At 49.4% G+C, this 23,323-nt stretch overlaps 1 protein-coding gene across 2 annotated transcripts in view; it reads right to left on the bottom strand.

Annotated features, from left to right (window-relative positions):
• The window catches only part of ALPL (alkaline phosphatase, liver/bone/kidney), a 59,952-nt gene extending 39,801 nt beyond the window's left edge, over positions 1–20,151 (bottom strand). The window contains exon 1 of one of the 2 annotated variants that reach the window (XM_021097682.1): positions 19,976–20,151. The gene's annotated coding sequence lies outside the window, so the exon portion shown is untranslated. The remainder of the gene's footprint in view (positions 1–19,975) is intronic. The other variant, XM_021097684.1, reaches the window with a different exon arrangement.

Below are 23,323 nucleotides of genomic sequence, written 5' to 3'. Positions count from 1 at the left end.
GCGGGGGGGCAGGTGGAGAAGACTGCAGAAAAGAAAATCCTCTGCGTCAAGCCTTCCCCAGCACATCCCCCCAGGCCCACTTGTCCCAGTGAACCAAGGCCAAGCACTCTCACATGTGGAGCCCGGGCAGATGGCACAAGTGTGGCCATGCACCAAGCACCGTGGGGCCGTTGCAGGAGTGGAGAGAGAAGCAGCAGGTCCCCACAGTCCCTCTGCCACCCACTTCTCTTCCAGACCTGGAGGCTGGTGACCTGGGCAGACAGCCCCCTCCCCCGGCTGCTGCTTCCTGGCATCCTCAAAGTGAGGCTTAATCCTGTGGAGTTAGTTATGGGGAGGAGGAAGAGGGGGGGAACTAGGTGCTTCTGGTGCTTGGGGGTCTCCACGCTGGGACTGTCATCTCTTTGGGCTCATCGATGCTGACAGAGATGAGGGTCAGGCTTGTTTTTTTACCCAACGTGCAGCCCCAGACAGAATCACTGCAACCCCCTCCAGGAATGAGCTCGTCAGCTAAACGACAGGGAATCCAAGAAGTACGATGGCGTCAAAAGAAAAGCAAACTGATTAGAGATACCACTGGACTCGGCCCTGTTCAGCAGACAGACTGAGAATTTTAAAATAAGCATTAGAAACATGCCAAAGAAATAAGGAAAGATGTGAGTGATACAAAACAGAACAAGAAAGTGTGAAAGGACCCCAATGGAAATATTCTAGGTGAAAAACCAGTTGACAAACATATGAGGTAGAATACATTGCAGAAGAGACTGCAGCTGAGGGAGGAATGAAACAGGGAACTGGGATATCAGATGGAGGAACATTTCCAGGAAGAAGCCAAGAAGGATTAAGAAAGCGGGAGTTCCTGTCGTGGCTCAGTGGTTAACGAATCCGACTGGGAACCATGAGGTTGCGGGTTTGATCTCTGGCCTTGCTCAGTAGGTTAAGGATCCGGCGTTGCAGTGAGCTGTGGTGTAGATCGCCTATGAGGCTCGGATCCCAATTGCTGTGACTGTGGCGTAGGCCAGTGGCTACGGCTCCGATTGGACCCCTAGCCTGAGAAACTTCATATGCCAAGGGTGCAGCCCTAGAAAAGACAAAAAAGTAAAATAAAAAATAGAAAAACAAAAAATTGATAAATTGGGAGCTCCCATTGTGGCTGAGTGGTAACCAACCTGAGCAGTAACCATGATGATGCAGGTTCGATCCCTGATCTCGCTCTGTGGGTTAAGTAGCCGGCATTGCTGTGAGCTGTGGTGTAGGGTGCAGATGCAGCTCGGATCCTGTGTTGCTATGGCTGTGGCAGCTGCAGTTCTGATTCAGCCTCTAGCCTGGAAACTTCCATGTGCTATAGGTACAGCCCTATAAAAAAAAAAAAAAAAAGGATAAATTGGACTTTATCAAAATTTTAAATGTCTGTACATCAAAAGATATCATTGAGAAAATGAATAAACAAGACATAATGGGAAAGAGAACACACAACACATAGAGCTCACAAAGGACTTATATCCAGTAAATAAAGAATTCCTAAAGTTAACATTAAAAATGATTAACAACCGCCATATACAATGGGCAGGAGATTTAGTCTCTTCAGAAAGAAAATATACAAATGTCCAATAGTTCATGGTGCTCCATACATCATTATTATCAGCTACATGAAAATTAAACCTGTTTCACATCCACCAGAATGACTAATTCCAAATCAAAATGACTTGCAAAAGCAAACACTGGCAAGAAGGTAGAAAAACTCATGGTTGTGTAATACAGTGCAGTGACTTTGGAAAAGAGTTTGGCAGTTAAACATACACTTATCACATGATCCAGCAATTCTACTCCTAAGCATTTGCTCAAAAGAAATGAAAATACACCCACATGAAGATTCCTACATAAGTGTTTATAGAACTTTATTTGTAATACTCCTAAACTGGAAACCATTAAAATGTTCACTACCAGATGAATGAATAAACAACAGTGTATATCAATACAATGGTAAATCACTCAGCAAAAAAGGGGAGAACTAGTGAGGCAACATAAATGAATCATAAAAACGTTATGCTAAATGAAGGAGACCAGACATAGAAGAGTGTCTGCTTTATGGTTCTACTGACGTGAAGCTCTAGAAAAATCCAATCTAATCTATGGTAAAAGAAGTCACAATAATGATTGCAATTTAGGAGGTAAAAACAGACCAGAAAGGGATGTGTGGGAACTTGCTAGAGAGATGGAAAATTTTTTAAAATTTTATTTTGGGGTCATGGTAACAAGGTCATGCAACTGGTCAAAAACGTTGGCGTGAATACTAAAGATCTTTGCGTTGTATTGAATGAAATTATACATCAACAACAACAAAAAAGAGAGATGGAAACACAAGTGTTAACATCTAGACGTCAGGAGTCCCAGGAAAGGAAAATAAATCAAGGGAAGAGATATTTGAAGAAATAATGAGGATAACTGTGAACGAAGATGAAAGATCTCAGTTTGAAAGGGCCTCAAATTCACCAAACAGGACAGATAAGGAAAAATACACACTTAGAAATATTAAAGTGGCTCTCAGAAGGCAAAAACATTCTAAAAGTCTAGAGAAAAAGAGATCACTTATCAAGGAATAAGTATCAAATTGAATTGACCGAAGTGTCAAAGGAAAAGGATCTGAACCAAGAAATTTTATATCCAGCTAAACTGCCATTCAAATGTTAAAGGCAAAAAAAAGAAAAAAAGAAAAGACAAAAAACGACATTCAAAGGCTCAGGTTTACACAAACACATCCCCCCCACCAAAAGCCAATTCTGAAGTAACTACTTCCATAATAGAAACAAATTCCACAGATGATACCAAAGATCTATAAAAGCTGAACAGATAGCTTAGTAAAATTTAATGTTTTAAAAAAAAATTCCAGATCAAAGAAAAAGATGATTATATATCTAAACAACTCAAAACTGAAAAATCTAGACAATTTTAATGTGCTATCATGGGGGGCTCAAGAGCATGTTGTTGAAGAGTATAAGGGAGAAAGAAGAGAGACAAAGGGGTATAAGAAATGCTAATCTTGTCTTTTTAGGGAAAAGCTATAGCTTACGATTTTTTTAAAAAAAAGTAATAAACAGGAGTTCCCATCATGGCTCAGTGGTTAGAGAATCTGACCCCATGAGGTTGCGGGTTCAATCCCTGACCTTGCTCAGTGGGTTAAGGATCCGGTGTTGACATGAGCTGTGGTGTAGGTCACAGACACGGCTTGGATCCCGCATTGCTGTGGCTCTGGCGAAGGCCAGCAGCTATAGCTCCGATTAGACCCCTAGCCTGAGAACCTCCATGTGCCACGGGTGTGACCCTGGAAAAAAGACCAAAAAAAAAAAAAAAGTAATAAACAATAGAATGAAACAGAAAAAGTAAGATAGGAGTTCCTGTCATGGCACAGTGGAAATGAATCCAACTAGGAACCATGAGGTTGCCGGTTCAGTTCACTCCCTGGCCTCGCTCAGTGGGTTAAGGATCTGGTGTTGCCATAAGCTGTGGTGTAGGTTGCAGACAAGGCTCGGATCTGGTGTTGCTGTGGCCGTGGTGTAGGCCAGCAGCTATAACTCCAATTCAACCCCTAGCCTGAGAACCTCCATATGCCAAGGGTGTGGCCCTAAAAAGACAAAAAGAAAAATCAAGATAAAATGAAATTTAAAAGTAGGATAGTAGAAACAAAGCACACACACACACACACACACACACACACACACACACATTCTTTTCAGGAACACTCAAAACATTTTAAAAATCACATACCAGGCCACAAAACAAGTCTCATATTTTAAATAACAAATTTTCACATGGTCCACATTCTCTTACCATTAAGTTAGAAGTTAATTTTTAAAAGGATAAACAATTCCCCATACACTTAGCGATTAAAAACATCTCTAAATAACTCATGGATCAAACTAGTATCATTGTAGAAATTAAACACTACTTAGAACTGAAAGATAATAAAACATCATATATCAAAAATTATGCAATGCAGCAAAGAGAGGCTAAAAATTAATGAACTAAGTGTCCACTTAGGAAATTAGAAAACACAGAAACTCAAAGAAAGTAAAAGGAGATTTTACAGAGGAGTCAATATAGTAAAAAACAAAGATTAAATTGAGAAGATCGAAGCCACAAATTGATCCTTTAAAAAGTCAAACTTGAGGCAAGATTAATTTTTTTTTTTTTTTGGTCTTTTTGCCATTTCTAGGGCCGCTCCCTCGGCATATGGAGGTTCCCAGGCTAGGGGTCGAATCGGAGCTGTAGCCGCCGGCCTACACCAGAGCCACAGCAATGTGGGATCCGAGCCGAGTCTGCAACCTACACCACAGCTCACGGCAACGCCGGATCGTTAACCCACTGAGCAAGGCCAGGGACCGAACCCGCAACCTCATGGTTCCTAGTCAGATTCGTTAACCACTGTGCCACGACGGGATAAGTCCAAGATTAATTTTTAAAAATTAAAAATAAAGAGAGGAAGGAAGAGATAACACACAATTATTATAGAGAATACAAGATAATGCTATACGCAACCTTATACCAATAAATTTGAAAATGTAGATTAAATGCATAAATTTCTAAAAAAAATAGCATATTAAAACTGTCTCAAGAAGAAACGAAGAACCTGAATTTAAAAACTGAAACAGTAGTTAAATTTAAAATCTTTCCACAAAGAAAACAGACCAAGGTGATTTTATAGTACAGTGACTTTGGAAAAGAGTTCGGCAGTTAAACATACACTTATCACATGATCCAGCAATTCTACTCCTAAGCTCCAAATTCGACCCCTAGCCTGGGAACTTCCACATGCCACAGGTGAGGCCCTAAAAACAAAAAAAAAAAAAAATACACAATACTTAGTAGGGAGTTCCCATTGTGGCTCAGCAGTAACGAACCCAACTAGTAACCATGAAGATTTGGGTTCCATCTCTGGCCTCGCTCAGTGGGTTAAGTATCCAGTGTTGCTGTGAGCTGTGGTGTAGGTTGCAGACTTGGCTCAGATCCTGCATTGCTGTTGCTGTGGCTGTGGCGTAGGCTGGAAGCTGCAGCTCTGATGCAACTCCTAGCCTGGGAATTTCCATGTGCCACACGTGTGGCTCTAAAAAAATTAATTAATTAATTAAATAAAATAAAATACTTAGTAGAAAAGGCAGGTGATAGCTTTTTGACTTTGGAATAAGGCACACTTTCTTAAACAAGATCCAAAAGGCACAGAATATTAAATAAAACGTTGCTAAATCAGATTATAATAAATTTTAGATTTTCGATTTCCAAAACATGATTAGACTCAGAGATATAAAGAACTATTACAAATCAGTAAGCCCTCCAAAAAAAGGACAAGGGGAAAAATGGGCAAAAGACACTTCCAGAAGAGGTCTTTCTCTCTCTCTCACACACACACACACACACACACTCATTCTACCTCATTGGTAATCAGGGAGCTGTAAATCAAGTCAAAAATGAGAAATTGGAGTTCCCGTCGTGGCGCAGTGGTTAGCGAATCCGACTAGGAACCATGAGGTTTCGGGTTCGGTCCCTGCCCTTGCTCAGTGGGTTAACGATCCGGCGTTGCCATGAGCTGTGGTGTAGGTCGCAGACGCGGCTCGGATCCCACGTTGCTGTGGCTCTTGCATAGGCCGGCGGCTACGGCTCCGATTCGACCCCTAGCCTGGGAACCTCCATATGCCGCGGGAGCGGCCCAAGAAATAGCAAAAAAAAAAAAAAGATGAGAAATCGCTATACTTATCTGGTTGGAAAAAATGAAGTCTAGCAATACTTAGGGAAGATGTAGAACTACAGGATCTCTGACATGTTATCGGTGGGAGTAGAAACTGAGGACAGCTTGCTCTCATCCTGTGACACTGAGCACATCATCATGTGCTCTATGACCCAAAATTCCACTCTTAGGTACATATATCAAGAAAAATTTCAACATGCCTGCATTAGAAAACGCATGCATAAATATTCATAGGTGCTTCTTCTACCCTGGCAAAAACCTGAAGACAACTCTAATGCCATCAACGAGAAACTGAATAAATAAAAATTGTGGAATAGGGAGTTACCCAGTGGAATGCTATACCGCAGTTAAAAAAAAAAAAAAAAAAGGATTATAGCTACGTGCAAGCATTAGGTCATCTCAATAATATAAGATTGAATGAAAAAAGCAAGTCCCAGATTATGTAAAGGGGATTATGATACACTTTCATAAAGTAAAATATACAAATTTTTATACTATATATAGATACACGTAACATATTTTAAACACTAGTCAAATAAAATAAAGGGAATGAGAAACTTCAGGTATATACATGATACATAAATCTATGGATAATACTACTAATAAAAGTACTAATAAAATGTTTATCAAAATTTTAAAATATTAAAAAAGGTAAGGGAATAAGAAAGTCCAGGCTCAGGATAGTGGTTACCCCCCATGAAGAAAGGCGGATGGGAGAGGGATGGAGGGGCCCAAAGGAAGATGAAAATAATATCAATGTTCTAGTCCTGTTATTGGATGAAAGTTCATAGGTATTTTAAATTTATTTTTAATAATAGACAATGGAGTTCCCACTGTGGCGCAAGGGGATTGGCAGCATCTCTGCAGTGCCAGGACGCAGGTTCGATTCCAGGCCAGGCCCAGTGGGTTAAAGGATCAGGCATTGCTGCAGCTGCAGCACATAAGTCACAGCTGCGATTCAGATCTGATCCCTGGCCCAGGAACTCTATATGGGCAGCCAAAACATAAATACTACTACTAACAAAAAAAACAGACAAAAGAGCCATTACGGACTAATGACGAAAGTACTTGAACAAGGATCATGATTAATCCACTCAAAGTTTCCAGGGTCCATAAATAATGAATGAAAACAAAAATGCTCAGTAAACATTCCCATCTTGCCAAGCACTATAGAAAGGGCTCAACACACGTTATAGCTCCTTGAATCCTCAACAGTCTTAGGAGCTGGAAACAAGTACTGCCCCCATTTTATGAGTAAACTGAGGTTCAGTCGCTTGGCCAGGGTCAATCAGACGGAACCCAGGTCACTTTCCTGGCAAACAGTAAGTGCTTAATACGTGTTTGCTTTAATTCAGAGGGACTGTGTGGGCATACTGGAGAGAAACTGGTTGGTGGCTAGGGGACCCAGATACAGTTCCGCCATCTCCCTTTGTGACCTGGGAGGGTCACTTTCCGTCTCCCAGGCAGCTGGGCTAAGGAAATGTTTGTTGAAAGAATGAACGTTCTCCTGCACCCATCTTTCCTTCTTCCTGACTCTACTTCCTCCTTTCTCCAGCCTAACGGCGCCAAGAGGTCACACCCAGGTGAGCTGACAAGAAAGGCCACCCCAGCATGGATTTCCTGAAGTGGGAACAGCCCCTCCCTCCCTCAACAGAAGCCACTCCAGGCAGCCAGGGGACAAAGCCTAAGGCCAGCACTGCCTCTGCCATAGGAACCGTCTGGGGCCTGCCCGGCAAAGCCAACGGGACACGGTTTCCCCTGCATCTCCCCTCGCTGATTGGAGCACGCTGCAGGATGGGGAGGCTGGCAGGCCTGCCTCGGAGCCCCAGGAGAGGCCTTGCCCAGGGAGCTCCGTCTGGCCAGGGCCAGTCCGGAAAATACTTGCTAATTCAAATCATGCAGCTACTCAGGAGGAAAGGATCCGCTTCCTCCAAAAGGGCGAATTGAGGCAGGCAGGCCAGCCCAGGGATTTGGGTGTCGAAGGGGGAAATTGCCAAGTTCTCATACAAATCAGTGCTCTGAGATTTCCCACCCCAGGAAGGCTCCGGAAGCCTAAGATGGGACTCCAGGAGGGTCAGACCCAAGGCCACAGCCCTGGACTGAGGCAGGGGCCAGCCCCCCACTAAGGAGTCTCAGTTAGCAGTAGCTTCAGTCAGGCTAATTGCTCTGGCCTCCTCCTGACCCTGGTTCTGGAGACACTGGGGCTGCCCCGCTGGACCCCCTACCCCTGTCCGTCCCTCCCTTCTCCCCGAATCACACAGGGGATAGATAAACTCTGTATCCTCAGCCCTGGAGGCCAGGGAGCGTCCCGTGGTCTATTCCTGCCACTTGCTCAACTCCTGCCTCGCACCCCCTCCCTGAGTCAGGCTCCAGAAGAACCATCAGGTTCAAGAAGAGTTTATACATCTGGCCTGCAGAGATTTATCTAATATTTATTAAGTGATTATGGGACCACACTGTGGAGCCAGGCTGCCCAGGTTCAAATTCTGGCTTAACCGTTTATGAACTGCACGATCTTGTCCAAGTCCCCTCCCTCTTCCATGCTTCCATTTTTTGCCTGTAAAAGCTGGAATTGGAGTAACTACCCTATAAGGAGGTTAAAAGGACCAAAGGAAAAAGGGTGTGTCAAACACTTGTTTAGCAGTCCACACAGAGAGATTCAGCAAGTACAGCTCAGTATTATTAAACAAATTGAGACTGTCCGGTGGCAGGTCTGAGTCTCAGGACCAGAGTCCCCAAGACAGACACGTGTTCCCTCACCAGAGCCAAAAGCAGTTGGCTCAGAGCTGACTGAGAGGCAGAAGGAAAGACCCCAGGCACTGGGTTCAAGTCCCAGCTCAACCACCAACCAGCTCTGCAACCCTAGGCAGGTCACTTAACCACCCTGAGCCTTGTTTCTGCCTCTGCAGAAGCAGGCAGAAACCACTGTAGACTGCGATGGTACCTCCCTCAGGACTGTCATGGAGCTTCCCCATCAGGAGCGATGCTGCTGTCAGCCGGGACCAGTACCAGGGATTTAGGAAGCTGGCACATGCTAGGGCTGCCCCAGGCAGGGGTGAGGTGGTAGGCTGGCTTCCCTTCCTGGAAACCTCCGCCCAGGCCCAGCCTCAGAGGGTGATGTGGGCCCCCCAGGAGATGGGGAAATTCCACTCCAGAGATGATGTAGTACCAGTGTGTTATGCCCCCACCACCCCACCCCCAGGCCAACAGCCAGCCCTGAGCAGGGGTGCGAGGGAACAGAAAGGAGGACATTTGGATGAGGCTTTTTTCACGTAAGGAGGCAGTACAGTCAGACTCCAGAGCTGACGGCTGGAATTCGCATGCCCCTTACTGGTCAAGTGAGCTCATTTCTCTGTTTCATCATCCGTGGGGAGGGGCTGGCAATAATGGTCCTCACCTCCTAGGGCCGACAGGAGGATTACATGAGTTCCTCTGTCGATGCACCTGGAGCAGGGTCTGCCCCCCAGGAGGTGTGAGCTGTTGCTGTTACAGTCATTCTGACGGCACCCATGTCTTCCGTGAAGGCTCTCCTGGCTTTTCCCAGCAGGCTCAGGTCTCCTTCCTGTGGCCTTTCTGCTTAGGGCATGACCCGCGTCTGTTACACGGATGATGGCCACAAGACCTGCTACATGCTTGGTTGGCACTGGGTTTAGGCATTTGATATCCATTTCATATTCTAGTCGGGGAGGGGGGGGGCGCAAAACAACCACAGGACTCACCTACTACTTATGACTCTGGGGCACAGATCGTAGGTTCTGTGCTATGGAAAGAGGTTGGGGGAAAGCGGTCCCCACATCATATTACTCGGAATACATGTGCCCTGGAAGGCATCGAAATATTTGCACTTGGTACCAACCGTGTGACCCAAGAGACATTACTCAGGCTCTCTGGGGCTCAGCTGTAGGGGTAAATGAATAAATATAAATGAAGCACTTAAAATAGAACCTCGGAGTTCCCGTCGTGGCTCAGCAGTTAACAAATCTGACTAGTATCCATGAGGATGAAGGTTCGATCCCTGGCCTCACTCAGTGGGTTAAGGATCCGGCGTTGCCATGAGCTGTGGTCTAGGTGGCAGATGCAGCTTGGATCCTGCGTTGCTGCGGCTGTGGTGCAGGCCGGCAGCTACAGCTCCAATCTGACCCGTAGCCTGGGAACCTCCATATGCCGCCAGTGCAGCTCTAAAAATAGCAACAAAACAAAGCAAAAGCAAAAGAAAAACCAGAGCCTGGTTCATGGCATATTTAAGACATTGATATGCATGTCAATCACTCCTCTGAGACCCTCTCATGGACACAGGAGGAAACTGAGGCATGGAGTTCATACAAGGTCTCAGTTCCTAAGAGATGTCACTCCCTGCAAATATTCATTCATTCACCAAATATGTATTAAGTGGGTACTATGCACCAGGATGCATGGTACAGACAGGTTCAGTAAAGATGGCTGTTATTATTTTTAAAGAAATGAAGGTTGTTTGGCACTGAGGGTACATCTGCGAATAAGATGGACAAGAAGATGGGTCAGAGGTATGATGAAGGGGAAACGCCCAAACCTGACTGAGGGCCTGAGCCACCAGTAGGGAAACCAGCTTGTCTTGCTGCCAAGCATCGACCAACCGTTTATGAGCTGATGTCACTGATGGAGAGAAGATGAAGTCAATGCAGATATGAGAAGGGCAGCTGGGCTCAGCTTGAGGTGTCTCAGGTGTCAAACCCAGCAGGACCGCCCTCCCAGATTTCCCCAGGGACCAAGCCCAGCCAAGCTCTGGAAACCCCTGCCAGGTGTGGCGGCCTTTCATTAACTCAAGGTCATTGGACACTTGCTGAATGAAGGTACCTTGGTAGACACTGGGATTCACGAATGACTCACATGGGGCTCCTGGCTGCCAGGAACACGCACAGAGCCAGACACTACATGGGTGATCATATTACAAAGGGTTGAAGATTACCAAGCAAGCTAGGAAAGCAGCCATGATGCCAACTGGTTACACAGGCAGGGAGGACGCTGCAGGGGACAAAAGCAAAGATGCAACAGGTTAGGGGACACAACTGGGGAAAGATCACTAGCCTGGGATCCTGACCTGAGTCTGAGTGCTGGTTCTGCTGTGGATCTGACCTGAGCCTCAGTTTCCCTTTCGCAAAATGAAGATAATACATTATTGGGCTATTTCAAAGATTCGGTGAGTTATGAGTAAGAAAGACCTTTGAAAACTGAAAAGCATGATAGGCGCTTAGAAGGTGAGGTTGAGTGTATTAAAGCGACTCTAGGGTCCCCTGGCTGATTAAAACAGAAACCACTTTTGGTGCATCCAGAATGCGGGGCCAAGCCAAACCCCTCAAGAGTGATGCTCCTAAGTTCCCATCTCCCGTCCCAGGCTGCCTGTGGCCATCCCAGGGCCCAGGCATTACTGTTTCTTCGACGGGCGATCCCCAGGCCCAAGTTTCTCACCAGCAACATGGAGGGGCCATTTCCTGTGCTACCTCCCTGCATACCTAAAAGCTCTGCACGCGCAAGAGCCCTTTCCACGGGTAAGGGAGTGTCATGGTCACGAGTGAGAAGGGATGGCGGTGAGTTAAGAAAGAGCCAGGGCCAAGTCTGGCAGTGCTCAGTCTGCACCAGGGAGCGGGGAGGGCTTCAGGGCTGGACGGATGTGAATTCCCATCTCAGCTGCTCTGCTGGGTCACTAGCTGGAGGAACTCGGGCAAATGATTTCATCCTTGAGGCTTTTCCCCCACTCGAAAAATGGGCTGTTAAAAGGGTTAAAAGCATGAATGTATAGAAAGCATTTGCAGAGGGGCTTGGTGCCTACTAAATATTCAACAAATGTCAGTAACTGGTATTACTACTTCTCTGGACACAATTACGGAGGGTGGGGGAAGGGGTGTGCCGAAGGCTTTCCCAGAGCATCTGAAACCAGCCCCTTCCTTTTCATTCTCATGTTAAGCCTGGGTTGTCATCAGCCCCAGAAACCACCCCCACCCTTCCTTGAGGACTGAACAGTGACACAGCTGGGGGCTCCATGGGAGCACCACCCGACACCAGGGACACCAGGGACAAGTTCCGGCACCCTGTAGCTCAGGGTTCAGCCAGCTTTCCCAGACCAGGAAAAGCAGCACAGTCTGATCTGGGCCCCGCCCTAGGCCTGTCCCTTCTCCGCTCCGGTTCACACAATGCCCAAGTCTAATTTGGTTCAGGCTTGTCTTTCAATCTTGTGTGCCAACTCTAATGAGTTGATAATGGCTGCCTGGAGGACTGTATTTAGAAGAAGGAGCTTGAGGTTGTAGAAGGAGAGGGCAGTGGTTGATTAGAGATGCTAGACAGGAGTATGAGCAGGCACGTGGCAGCATGCGTGCCAATGATTTGCCATATGCGAATCAGAAAAGTCCTAAGGCCTTGCCTCACTCAGACAAGCCATAGTGGTCAGGCAGAGTAACTGAAAGCCAAGAGGGAAAGAGACTTGCCCAAGGTCACACAGCTTGAAATGGCAGGGCTGGGATTCAAACCCAGGCCCTCTGGCTTCCTGTGGACACTTCCTGCTAGGACTATTGTTTCCTTCCTCTTAACTAGAAGAGGGGGGTGTCCAGGCCAAAATCCATTGTCTAGAACAGCAGCTGCTGTCCAGCCAGCCCTAGATCCTCTCCTTCTGAGACTTCCCAGCACACATGACTTTGCAAACCCTAGAGACAGATAGTTCCACTGAAAAACATACAGACCAAGGTCCCCAGAGGGCTTAGGTCCAGACAAAAATTTGAATCCAGATGCTAATCTGACTGGCCAGGAGGGCCTGAGACCTGAATTTGGGTCTCATCACCTTTTTCTTTTCTTTCTTTCTTTTTTTTTTTTTTTTTTTTTTTTTTTTGTCTTTTTGCCATTTCTTGGGCTGCTCCTGCGGCATATGGAGGTTCCCAGGCTAGGGGTCGAATCGGAGCTGTAACTGCCGGCCTACGCTCTTTTTTTTTTTTTTGTGGTCACACCACACCATATGTAAGTTACCGAGCCAGAAAGTGAATCTGAGCCACAGCTGCAGCAACAGCAGATCCTTTTAAACCACTGTGTCACGTTGGGGGATCAAATCCATCTCCGCGCAGCAACCTAAGCTTCTTAACACACTGGGCCACGGCGGGAACTCCTTTCTAGCTGTGTGACCTTGAGAAAGACACTCCGCTTCTCTGAGCTTTATAGATTTCTCCTCTGTAAAATGGAGAGGATAAGTTACATGTAATCAGGTCATTCAAAGTGATCTGCGCAGTTCCTAACACTGAGGAAGAAATTAAATGTTAGTCGTAAAGAAAGGAGGAAAGTTAAAACACAGCATTTCCCAAAATTACTGAGGGTTCAGACGAGCCCTTGAGAGGAAACTTTGATATCTTCATATCTCGATAGGCTAACGGAAGCTGAAATATGAATTACTACATTTAATGATTTCAAAATAAGGAACCACGCTCTTCTGAGAAGATGCATTGTATCGTTTATGTCACAAAGAAGGAAGCAGCCTGGAGTGGGCGGATGGGTAGGCGACTCAGGTATGTATTTCCCACTTCTCAGCTGGCTGATTTTGTGCCTCACGTTCTTCATCTGTAACATGGGGATAAGTGCACTTGCCACCCAGGGCAGCTGTTAAGACTGAAGGAGCAGTGTTAGTGGGTAGAGTCTAGGGACTTTTATTTTATTTTGCTTGTTTAGGGCTGCACCTGCGGCATATGAAGGTTCCCAGGCTAGGGGTTAAATTGGAGCTACAGCTGCCGGCCCACGCCAGAGCCGCAGCCACATCAGATCCAAGCCGTGTCTGCAACCTACACCACAGCTCACGGCAACGCCAGATCCTTAACCCACTGAGCGAGGCCAGGGATTGAACCCGCAACCCCATGGTTCCTAGTCCGATTCGTTAACCACTGCGCCACGACGGGAACTCTTCTACGGACTGTTAATCAGCAGTGGTGTGCGCAGGTGCTGGGGGAAGCTCGAGGCAGAGAAAACAGCAGCTACAGAGCACTAAGGACGAGTGTGTGGGTTGGCGGGGGCGGTGTCTCGGAGTCAGCTGAGACCCTTTCTACCCGGAATGTGGCAGGTGAGTAAGTTATTAACTCCTGCAGGTTAAGAGGCTGGTAAGTCAAAGTGGGGACAGGTGGAGGGAGGAAGAGACATGATACTCAGAGAAGCCAGTCCTGACACAGCTGAGGGACAGCCAGGGACCTGACAACCTCAACCTGAAGTCTGAGAAAGTGCCCACAAAGTAAAAGGTGGATTAGAGAAGGTAAGAACTTGGCTTAACAAAGGCACATGGCGCATCCTGTTAAAGGCAGAAGTTAAGCTTTTTCAAATAAAAGCCACTTAATACTTTAAAGAATTTTAAATGTTTGCTGGGCTTGTCTGGCAGCTGGTAGGCCTGCATCACAAACTGAAATCCCAAAAAATGGAGATGCTTCTCTCAAACAAGCCCAGGGTCAGGGCCTCACCACAAAGTAATCAAGGAAATAGACTCCCCCGTCCCTCCCCTCTCTCTTTCCTGGGTCAGGGCAGGGTGACAGAGGCACCTAGGGGAGGGACTTGGGTCTATGGTGTCCCCTGAGCCTTACCTGCAAAACAGCAGTGGGGAGGGCCAGGTACGAATCCAAGATGGTGTGGAAGGTGCCTGGTACCCAGCGGGGCCCACAAAGAGCTACTTCCCACACAAGGTCACTCCTGAACTCCTTTGCAGGTGCAAGGACCAGGGGCCTGTGGCTGCTGTTGGAAATCAGGGCTCCCCCTTGTTTAGCCCGTAACCCCCCCAGAGCAGTTTGCTTGCGGAGACCTTCTAGAATCTCACAATAGGCAGCTGCTCCCAGAGCCTTCCCCATGAGCTTTAACCAGGAGGCTTCGCCGCCTCCCATGCTGCCCCGGAGCTCAGACTCGAGATTAGGAGACGGTGCAACCACGGTGAAGCCGCCTGTCCTCAATCACCGGGCCTTGGCCCCCAGCAAAGGGGGCAGAAAAGAGAGCTGTGGGTTCAGAGTGCAAGGCGGTATTTCCTATCTGTGAAGTGACAGCAATGCACAGGGCTGCTGGGAGCAGCAGGGGAGGTGGCAGATGTCAAGGGAGTCCCTTCCCTTGGTGGGCTGTGCAATCTCTAGACAGAAACACCCAGGGTTGCCTGTCCCAGGGGGATGGGCCCTGGGCCCAGCTCCCTAAGCACTGACAGGTTGATGTTCTGTTGCCTCCAAACTCTAGGGCCCTTACCCTCTTGGTGGGGACCAGCTCCTCCTCCTGGCTGACATGTTTCAGAGATGCTGCCAGGCCTCCGGGAGAGGGACTGGAGTCCACGTGTCCGGCATTCCTACCCTGGGCGCCTTGAGGGTTGGCCAAGCCTGGTGCACCAAGCCCAGAAACTGAAACTCAGGAGGCAGGCAGGGAACAGTGACGAAGCAAACGGGCTGGGGGGGTGGGGTGTGGGGTGTGGGGGGCGGGACTGCGGTCAAGTGGACCGAGCAGCTGCTGATCAGCTCCAGCCACGGTGGCCAGGCAGGGATGCGGCCCAGCGTGGCCACATCCTTTGATCTTTTGAGAGAAGCCAGAAACCCCTATTTTTATGTAAAATAAAATCACCTGTTCTAACAACCCGGACAACTAAGTCAAAGTTTTTCAATCACTCACCGCCCCCCCCACCCGCTGCTGCCTCAGGAGGGCAGTTCAAGCCATAAATGTTTGAGGGCCAACTGATTAAATCAGGGATGTCCCGACCCCCCAGCTTCTGCTCTTCAGGCATCTTGGTTCACAGGGGAGGACACTGAGGCTCAGAGAGGAAAAGAGACTTGCCCAAGGTCACACAGCTAGTGTATCAACAGCTCAAGGGCTTCGACACTATTCTCCTGAGTTGCGGTTCTTTTTCTACCAAGCTACACCACCTGCATCCTTCCTTGAGTAATTCTTTCTTTTAAAAAAAAATAGATATCTTAAGGATACACTGTGGAAATGACACACCCAAATCAAGCCAGCAGTTCCTTCTAGAAAGCCTGTGGATGACCCTGGGCAAGCCCTTCCCCTCTCTGGGCCTCAGTCTCCCTGGTCTACAAAGCAGCCAGTTGACAGAGGCAGTCTTTAAATGCCTTCCAGCTCTGAAATTCTAGGCATCTATGAGGTCTCCTCTCCGGCCAGTACTTTGTGGCTTCAGATGAATATAAAATGGTAATAATAATAATAATAATGGGAACGACAAGGCCACAGTAGCCAGGAAGGAACACTACAATTTTTACTGAAACTTGACTCCTGGTTACTGGAATTCAGAAAGAACGATGATAATACTCGGGCAGTTTAACCACCATCCGACAGTTAAACAAAAACACATCTGGTTTAACTTCATTTTCCTCATCTCCTCCCCCCACCCACCCCCTACCTTCATCTCAAATTTTACCCCTTAATTTGAGAAGTCAAATTAAATGCAAACAATTGATTTCATGCCACAGTGAGGTTGAGAATTTCAGCATGGAAAACTTTAAGCATGAAGTTTTTCTGGGAGCAATTAGAAAATGTTGGGGGGTGGTATGGGGAGGTGGAAAAACATGGAGGCTATTCTTGAATGTTCTTTAGACACTGAGCATCATAGAAAAGTTGCTGGGGGCCCACCGCGAACCCAGCACTCAGACAGGCGAAGTGACTTGCCTCACGTCACACAACTAGGGATTGGAACCCAAGATCCTGACCCCCAAGCCAGCATTTTCCCTCCTGGCTAGGCCTTTGTAACCTACATAGGGCCTTCCCTCTGGCCCTTGTGGATCACCTGGTAGTGCCAAAGAAGCTGTCCCACAGGGAACATTAATGTCTCAACAACAATCACCAACACTGGGTCAGCTCCAGCCGAGCCACTGAGGGGTGAAAAACCATTTATGATCTTGCTGGGCCCCCACAGCAACTCTGCAAAGGGCATCTCGTTAACCCTGAGTCACCTGAGGCTCAGAGAGGGAAGGAAACTTGTCTAGAGTCACACAGCAGTGCTGGGAATGAACCTCCAAACCTCCAATCTACTGCCCACAGCTGGCCTTTTAGAGTGAGGACATCTCTTAAAAATAAAATAAATAAAATAAACACTGCACAGCCCAGCTCCAGCCTACTGAGGACGAGGATGACGACGTAGCGCTCAAAAACCGAGTTTGCATTCCTGCGGCCACGCAGAGATTTCTCAGCACTGGTTCTCAGCCCAGCTTTTGCTCACGCTCCCTGTACGGTTCTCTTCAAACTCTGGGTTTTGTATTAATAACTCCAGCTGGACCTATTTCAAGGTGAGAACTCTGAGCTACGACACTGGATCCTACCTCTGGATTATGAGGCCTCTTCCCCAAAGATGGGCACAAGAAGATCCCTAGGGGTGATCGGCCAGGCTCCAGCCCCAGCTCCCCAGGTAGCATCTGTGTCCTTGGACAAGTCACCTCCCCTCTCCAGGACCAGTTTCTTCACCTGTAAAGGGAGGACCCCATGTGGCTTGCAGGGAATGTCAGGTTTGTAAACCATGGGGCAGGCGGGACTTGAGTCTGGTTTCACTCATTTCAAGCGTGGGACACACCAAGGCCGAAGGCACCAAGGAGAGCCTCGGGCCTGCTCCCAGCACAGAGCTCCAGGCTCGAGCCAAGGCTGTGTCTAGGATGATAGGACGTGGCACCTGAGCGTGGGCAAGGAGGACACATGACACGCTACATCACAACCCGCTAGGGAATGGACAGGGCGGAGGCGGTAGGTGACAGGTTTCCAGGGCTCGGGAGCAGTGACATAACCCTACGTCCAGCTTTAGGGTTGCATTTTCTGCTGAGACTAGAGCAGATTACAGCCAATATTTTCTTAAGCACAGGCACCAACTAAACACTCTGCATTCCTTAGTCATATTTAGATCGCCCTGCTGATAGACACTATTTATTGATCTTTTGGACTTAAAGGAAGAGACTGGGTCATGACACGGAACAGCACTTGTCCAAGGTCACAGCAGCTAGGTTGCCTTTTCTCTTTTTATTTTTTTCTTTTCTTTTCTTTTCTTTTTGCAGCACATGGAGGTTCCCAGGCTAGGGGTCCAATCGGAGCTACAGCTGCTGGCCTACACTACAGCCACAGCAACATGGGATCCGAACCATGTCTGTGACCTACACCACAGCTCACGGCAACGCTGGATCCTTAACCCGCTGAGCGAGGCCAAGGATCAAACCCACAACCTCATGGTTCCTGGTTGGACTCGTTTCCGCCGCGCCACGACAGGAACTCCTAGGTTGCCTTTTCTATTCATTAAAAACCAAATACTGGCTGATCCATTTTATCCATGTTCCTGCATCTGAACCTCCTTCCTTGTGAATTCCTTGATTCCAATTCTATTTTTTTTTTTTTTTTTTTTTTTGGCCGTGCCCGAGGCAGCATGTGGAAATCCCCAAGCCAGGGATTGAACCCATGCCACAACAGTGACCCAAGCCGCTGCAGTGATGCCAGATCCTTAACCTGCTGTGCCACAAGGGAACTCCTTGATTCCAATGCTAAAATGTCGATTTCAAAACCTGAAGAAATTGTGTTATGGGAATGTTCAAAAGTGTGTTTAATTTACTGCGGATTCCCAGCACCCAAAAGAGGGCTTGGCACAAAGCTTGATAAATATTTGAATGAAGATAGCCTTTTGTTTCTGGCTTCTGTTCAGTTTTAATCCTCACAATAGTCTTGAGAGGCATGCTCCTCATTTTACAGGTGGGGTCACAGACTCAAGGGCCATCACTCAAGCCTGTTTCATCCCAGAGGCTGGGAAGTTGGAAACTGCATCCAGAAACCTCTTCTGCTTAGGGAGTTCAGAGGCATGGAGTTCAGGGGGGTAAAAAGAGGCAGAGGGACAAGAAGGGCAGGGGCAGGGAGTGGAGTGGAGGATGTAGGGACAACATGGGGGTGGGGTGGGGGGAGCACTGACTAAAGATTTGAAGAAGGCAGGTCTAGGGCATGGGGCGCAGGCAAGACTGAGCACGAGGAGGGCCAGAAATGGGAAGCAAAGGCTCAGGTCCTCATCTCTTGGTCTGTATAGTGGAAGCAGGAGGCCAAGGCTGTAGGATTTAGAGTTTGGGTTCAAATCCCGGTCTCACACTTGCTTAACTTTTGCAGGCCTCAGTTTCCCCATTTGTGAATGAGATGATGCATGTGAAGTGTTGGCGCAGGCCTGGCACACGGCAGGCATTCCATAAACAGACAGGTGCTGTCATCTTCACTGTTGTGGGAGCCAACCCCTGGTCTCCCTGGGAAGCTGGGCCAACCTGGGAGTCTTTCTTTCCCCCGGACCCAAAGGCCCTTTCTGGCCCATGAACTGCCCCCTCTTTTGATCTCCAGGGCTTTCTCCCTCCACCACGGGCCTTGGTAAAGCCCCCCCTCCCCCAATCCCACTTCCATTGAAAAAAGGTCTGAAGGAACAATGTGGGGGATGGTAGGGGCTTTCCTTAGCTTCCCGCCCCTGCATTGTTACCACGCATTTAACCCTTTCTTATCAAGACTGGACAAAGACCCAACAACCCCGGCTAGTCCACTCACCTGCACACGCTCAGAGGTGGAGCACAGGCTCGCTTAGCTTCAGGGGGCTCCAGGGCTTTGCCCTAAAGCTGCTGTGCCATCCTTACCGTTCCAAACGCGCGCCAACACGCCGGATGCCCTCACCCCCTCCCCGCCCCCACCCCTGCGGCTCCAGGACCCAAGTGCCTCCCTCCCTTTACTCCTCCCAGCTCTGGTCCTAACTACTTTCAAGCCCACCCAGGCAAGACCAGCCCCCCTCCCCTGAAAGCTGTGGCAAGCTCTAGAGATTACTAGTGGTTGGCAGGTCTGGGGTGAGCAATCTGAGACTCTTGACCTCGGACCAAAGTGGGTACCACAGAAGCTGCTCAGTCACCGGGCGCCGGAAGGAGGTGCCAAGATTGAAGGTGGGGGCTCTCAGGGAGCAGCCTGGGAGGTAGGAGACCCCCGCACTGCAGCGGCGGTCCTGAACGCGGTCCCATTGACTCGCCAGCTAACGCGCGCCACTTCCAACTTCCAGCCCGGCCCAGCGCGGAGCCGGGAGCCTCGGACGCCGTGCGAGTGCGGGAGCGGGACAGGTGGCTGCGGGTTCGGCATGGGCTGCCTTGAGCGGCGCGGGGGCGCGGAGGTCCCTGCCCTGCCATTGATATCCAACCTCGCCACCATCCCCGCGTGAGACGAGGATGTAGGAAGGGCCGGGGCTCGACCACGACCCCGGGTGTCCCGGGGAACCCGGAGCCAGCGTCAAGTCCTTACCTGCAAAGAGCTCGTGGGTGAAGGACTGTCCTGGCAGAAGTGATGTGGAGTAGGTGCACGGGTCCGGTGGCGCGGAGTGGCGGGAGCGCGACGCTGCCGAGGCCACCTCCCCCGCAGGCTTATAAAGGCGGCCGCGGGGCCCGAACGCGGCCGGGGCAGCCCTCCCCCGCCCCCGCTCCCGCCCCCCCCGCCCCCGCCCCCGGCTGGCCGGGGCCCTCCCCGCACACCCCCCGCCGAGCCCTGCCCGCGGGGCCAGAGCGCCCCCTGCCGGGAGGCGGGGCACCCTCTCCCTTCCGGCGCCCGGGCTGGGCTCCCGCCGCACGCGGGGTTCTCTGGCTTCCCGGGCTCTCTTTCCTCCAGGCTTCCCCGTGCGGCCGTCCGCCTCTCGTTCCGCGAGCTCGGGTTCCGATTCCGTCCCTGTGCGCGTCTCGTTGTGAGTGTCTTTATCTTCGGCCAACTTCCTCCTGTGTCTCTTTGGGGCCGTGTTTCTCGCGCCCTCTGTTTTGTCTGCCCTTCTCTGTGTGTCTGCCTCTGCGTCTGACAGCTTGTCTCTGTACCTCTGTCGCTCCCTATCTCTGTCCATGTGTCCCTCTCTCCTCTCTGTCCCCCTGTGTCTCTGACTCTCCTTCTTATCCTCTTTCTCTTTCTCCAGACCAGACCGCCAGCCTGTCCCTCTCCCTCCTTTGCTAGGGTCTGAGGAAGCGGGGGAAGACCTAGGAGGGATGGCTTCAGGGAGGAATGCCCCCTCCCCCAGGGCCACCTCTCCTAGACAGGGACCGTTCCCTCTTTTCTCCTTAGAGCCAGCCAGGGTTCCTATAGACCACATCCCAGCCAGCGTCTCAGGACCTGCCTCCTGGGAGACCAGAGGAGGAAGCCAGCACTTCTTATGCAGGGGGGGTTAGACAGCCCAGGTTCAAGACTCCACCCTGGTGACCTTGAGCAAATCACTTGAGCCCTGGAACCTGGTCTGGCCCTTAACAGACGGATCCCACCTCCCCCTGGCTTCACTTGGTACATGCTGAGAGGCAGATGAGTATGAGACAGGGGGTGAAAAGTGAGCAGGAAACTCTAAAGTTCTAGATAAAGGGGGGTGGGGCTGGGACCAGAGGGGGCTGAGGCCAGAGCTGGACAGATGCGTCAGCGCCAGCAGAACCGTTATCAGTCCGGAATTCTCTCTTATCCACTCCATGCCAGCTGACGTAAGTTTGTTTTTAAAAAGTAAATCAAAACATGGAGTAGATATTAGTTATTCAGGAGTTCCTGTTGTGGCTCAGTGCAAACAAATCTGTCTAGTATCCATCAGGACGCAGGTCTGATCCCTAGCCTTGCTCAGTGGGGTTGGGGATCCAGCACTGCTGTGAGCTGTGGTGTAGGTTGCAGACAAGGCTCGACTCCTGTGTGGCTATGGCTGTGGCATAGGCCTGCAGCTGCGATTTGACCCCTAGCCTGGGAACTTCAATATGCCGCAGGTGTGGCCCTAAAAAGCAAAAGCAAAAAAATTATTTATTCATGTATTCACTGAGTTAAGTTTCATGGCAAAAATCATGGAGGTGGTAAATGAATCGAGTTTAGGAAACAAGCCTTTTGCATAAGAAATTGTGGGTAAAAGCATCCAGAACGGAGTCCCAAACCTGAGAGGGCTTCTGTAATTGCTCCCAAACTCCAAGAAAGGGTTTAGGGAAATGAAGGGTGAGATGATGTCATCATCAGGGAGCCAGGGACAAATCCCCGGGTATGGACCATGGCTGAGGCAACAGGGAGTCGGAAGGACCCCGTTTCACCAGTCATGGGCCCCCCCGCCTGCTCCTGATTTCTGATCTCTCCAAAGATATGGGGGATGGACACTCCTAGTTGTATTACATGGCCAGCATTAGCCTGCCTGTATCTGGGTGATTTTTCCCTAAGTACCACTTCCCCCGGCACCTTGATAATCCAGGGATTGGTTATATGCAAGAGGGACCACCGCCTTGCCAACCAGCCCTACCACCTTCCTCCCTCCCTCCTCTTACCCTGCACCTGGGCTCTGTCCCTGAAGAAGAATGGAGGTGGGGCACCCAGCAGCCATTGCCTCCCTGGCTCCCTGGATGCCACCCCTCCTAATGCTGGCAGCACGGCAGGAAACCAGGAGGCCTGGCCCAGAAACCAGAAACGTCATCTTCCAGCCCTGCCCTATCTTCCTGGGTGAGCTGAGCTGTCCCTTTCCCTGTCTAGGCTCTGATTTCCTCTGACTGGCTGAACTGGACAATCTCTAGGACTCCAGGATTCCAGGACCACTCCACTCTTAGAAAACAGTTCATTGCATTAGGTTTCTCTGCATTGACACGTCTCTGGGATTTTGTTTCCTTGTCGAAAAGAGAGCAAGTTGGACTGCGTAACCTTCAAGCTCCCTTTGTTCTAAGAGCTAATGCTCTCATGTGATTCTTACAACAATTTCGTGGACAGGGCAGGCATTTATAATCCCCATTAGTGATGAGCAAACTGAAGACCAGAGAGGTTAGTTACCTAATGGTCAGAGTCAGAGCTGGGGCTTTTCCTACTCATTCATTTATTTCATATTTCTTAAGGGCATGCCATGAGCCCCCCTGCCTTGAACCCAAGACCTGAAGCTCCCCAGGCAACAGAAGCCAAGTTAGAGGTGAAAAGGCCAAGAGTCCAGAGTTTTCTCATTTCCACTACCCCTGGGGAGGCTCCTGCAGGGATAAACGCTGAGATGGAGAGCACAGGGGCATCAGGCCCCCAGGGGGAGGGATGAAGAGAAAAGAATGGAGAGAGAATGAACCTCTGAGGCCTATTGATGGGGGGCAGCGAGGGGTGAACTCTGACCCAGGCCTGGAGTGTAGAGTGCCTGAAACCACTGAAGTGGATATTTCAAGAGGAGGAGGTCTGGAAATGCCGTGTCTGTTCTAAGCTTTGGATGTGAGGCTTCGAGCCAAAGTTTCAGTCATTTGACTCCCACAGCCACCTCCAGCCTCTCCTGCAATGCAATAAAACAATGACCCAAAAGGCCTGAGACAGAGGCACTCAGAAAGCTGAGGCGACGTCACTAAACCCGCAGTGGTGCTGCCCAGCGTTACTGAACACTGACTCCATGTGAGGCTCTGGTCTAATGTGAGGCTTTGTATGTACGAACCCCTCTAATCCTCACAACAACCCTACCGCATAGGGACGTTTATTCCCACTATACAGATGAGGAAGCTGAGGCATGTAGGAGCTACCATGTACGGAAGTGCCTGTCAGCCTGGTGCAAAGCTCCTTACAGGTGAGTTCTCCTTGGCTCCTCTCTGCAACACCGAGGCAGCATTATTAACGTCATCCTTGCTTTTCAGATGAGGAAGCCCTCAGCTCAGA

The sequence above is a fragment of the Sus scrofa genome, chromosome 6 (assembly GCF_000003025.6).
Source record: "Sus scrofa isolate TJ Tabasco breed Duroc chromosome 6, Sscrofa11.1, whole genome shotgun sequence".
NCBI classification, from domain to species: domain Eukaryota; kingdom Metazoa; phylum Chordata; class Mammalia; order Artiodactyla; family Suidae; genus Sus; species Sus scrofa.
Note: the sequence above shows the minus strand (reverse complement) of the source record. Positions and strands in the feature narration are given on the sequence as shown.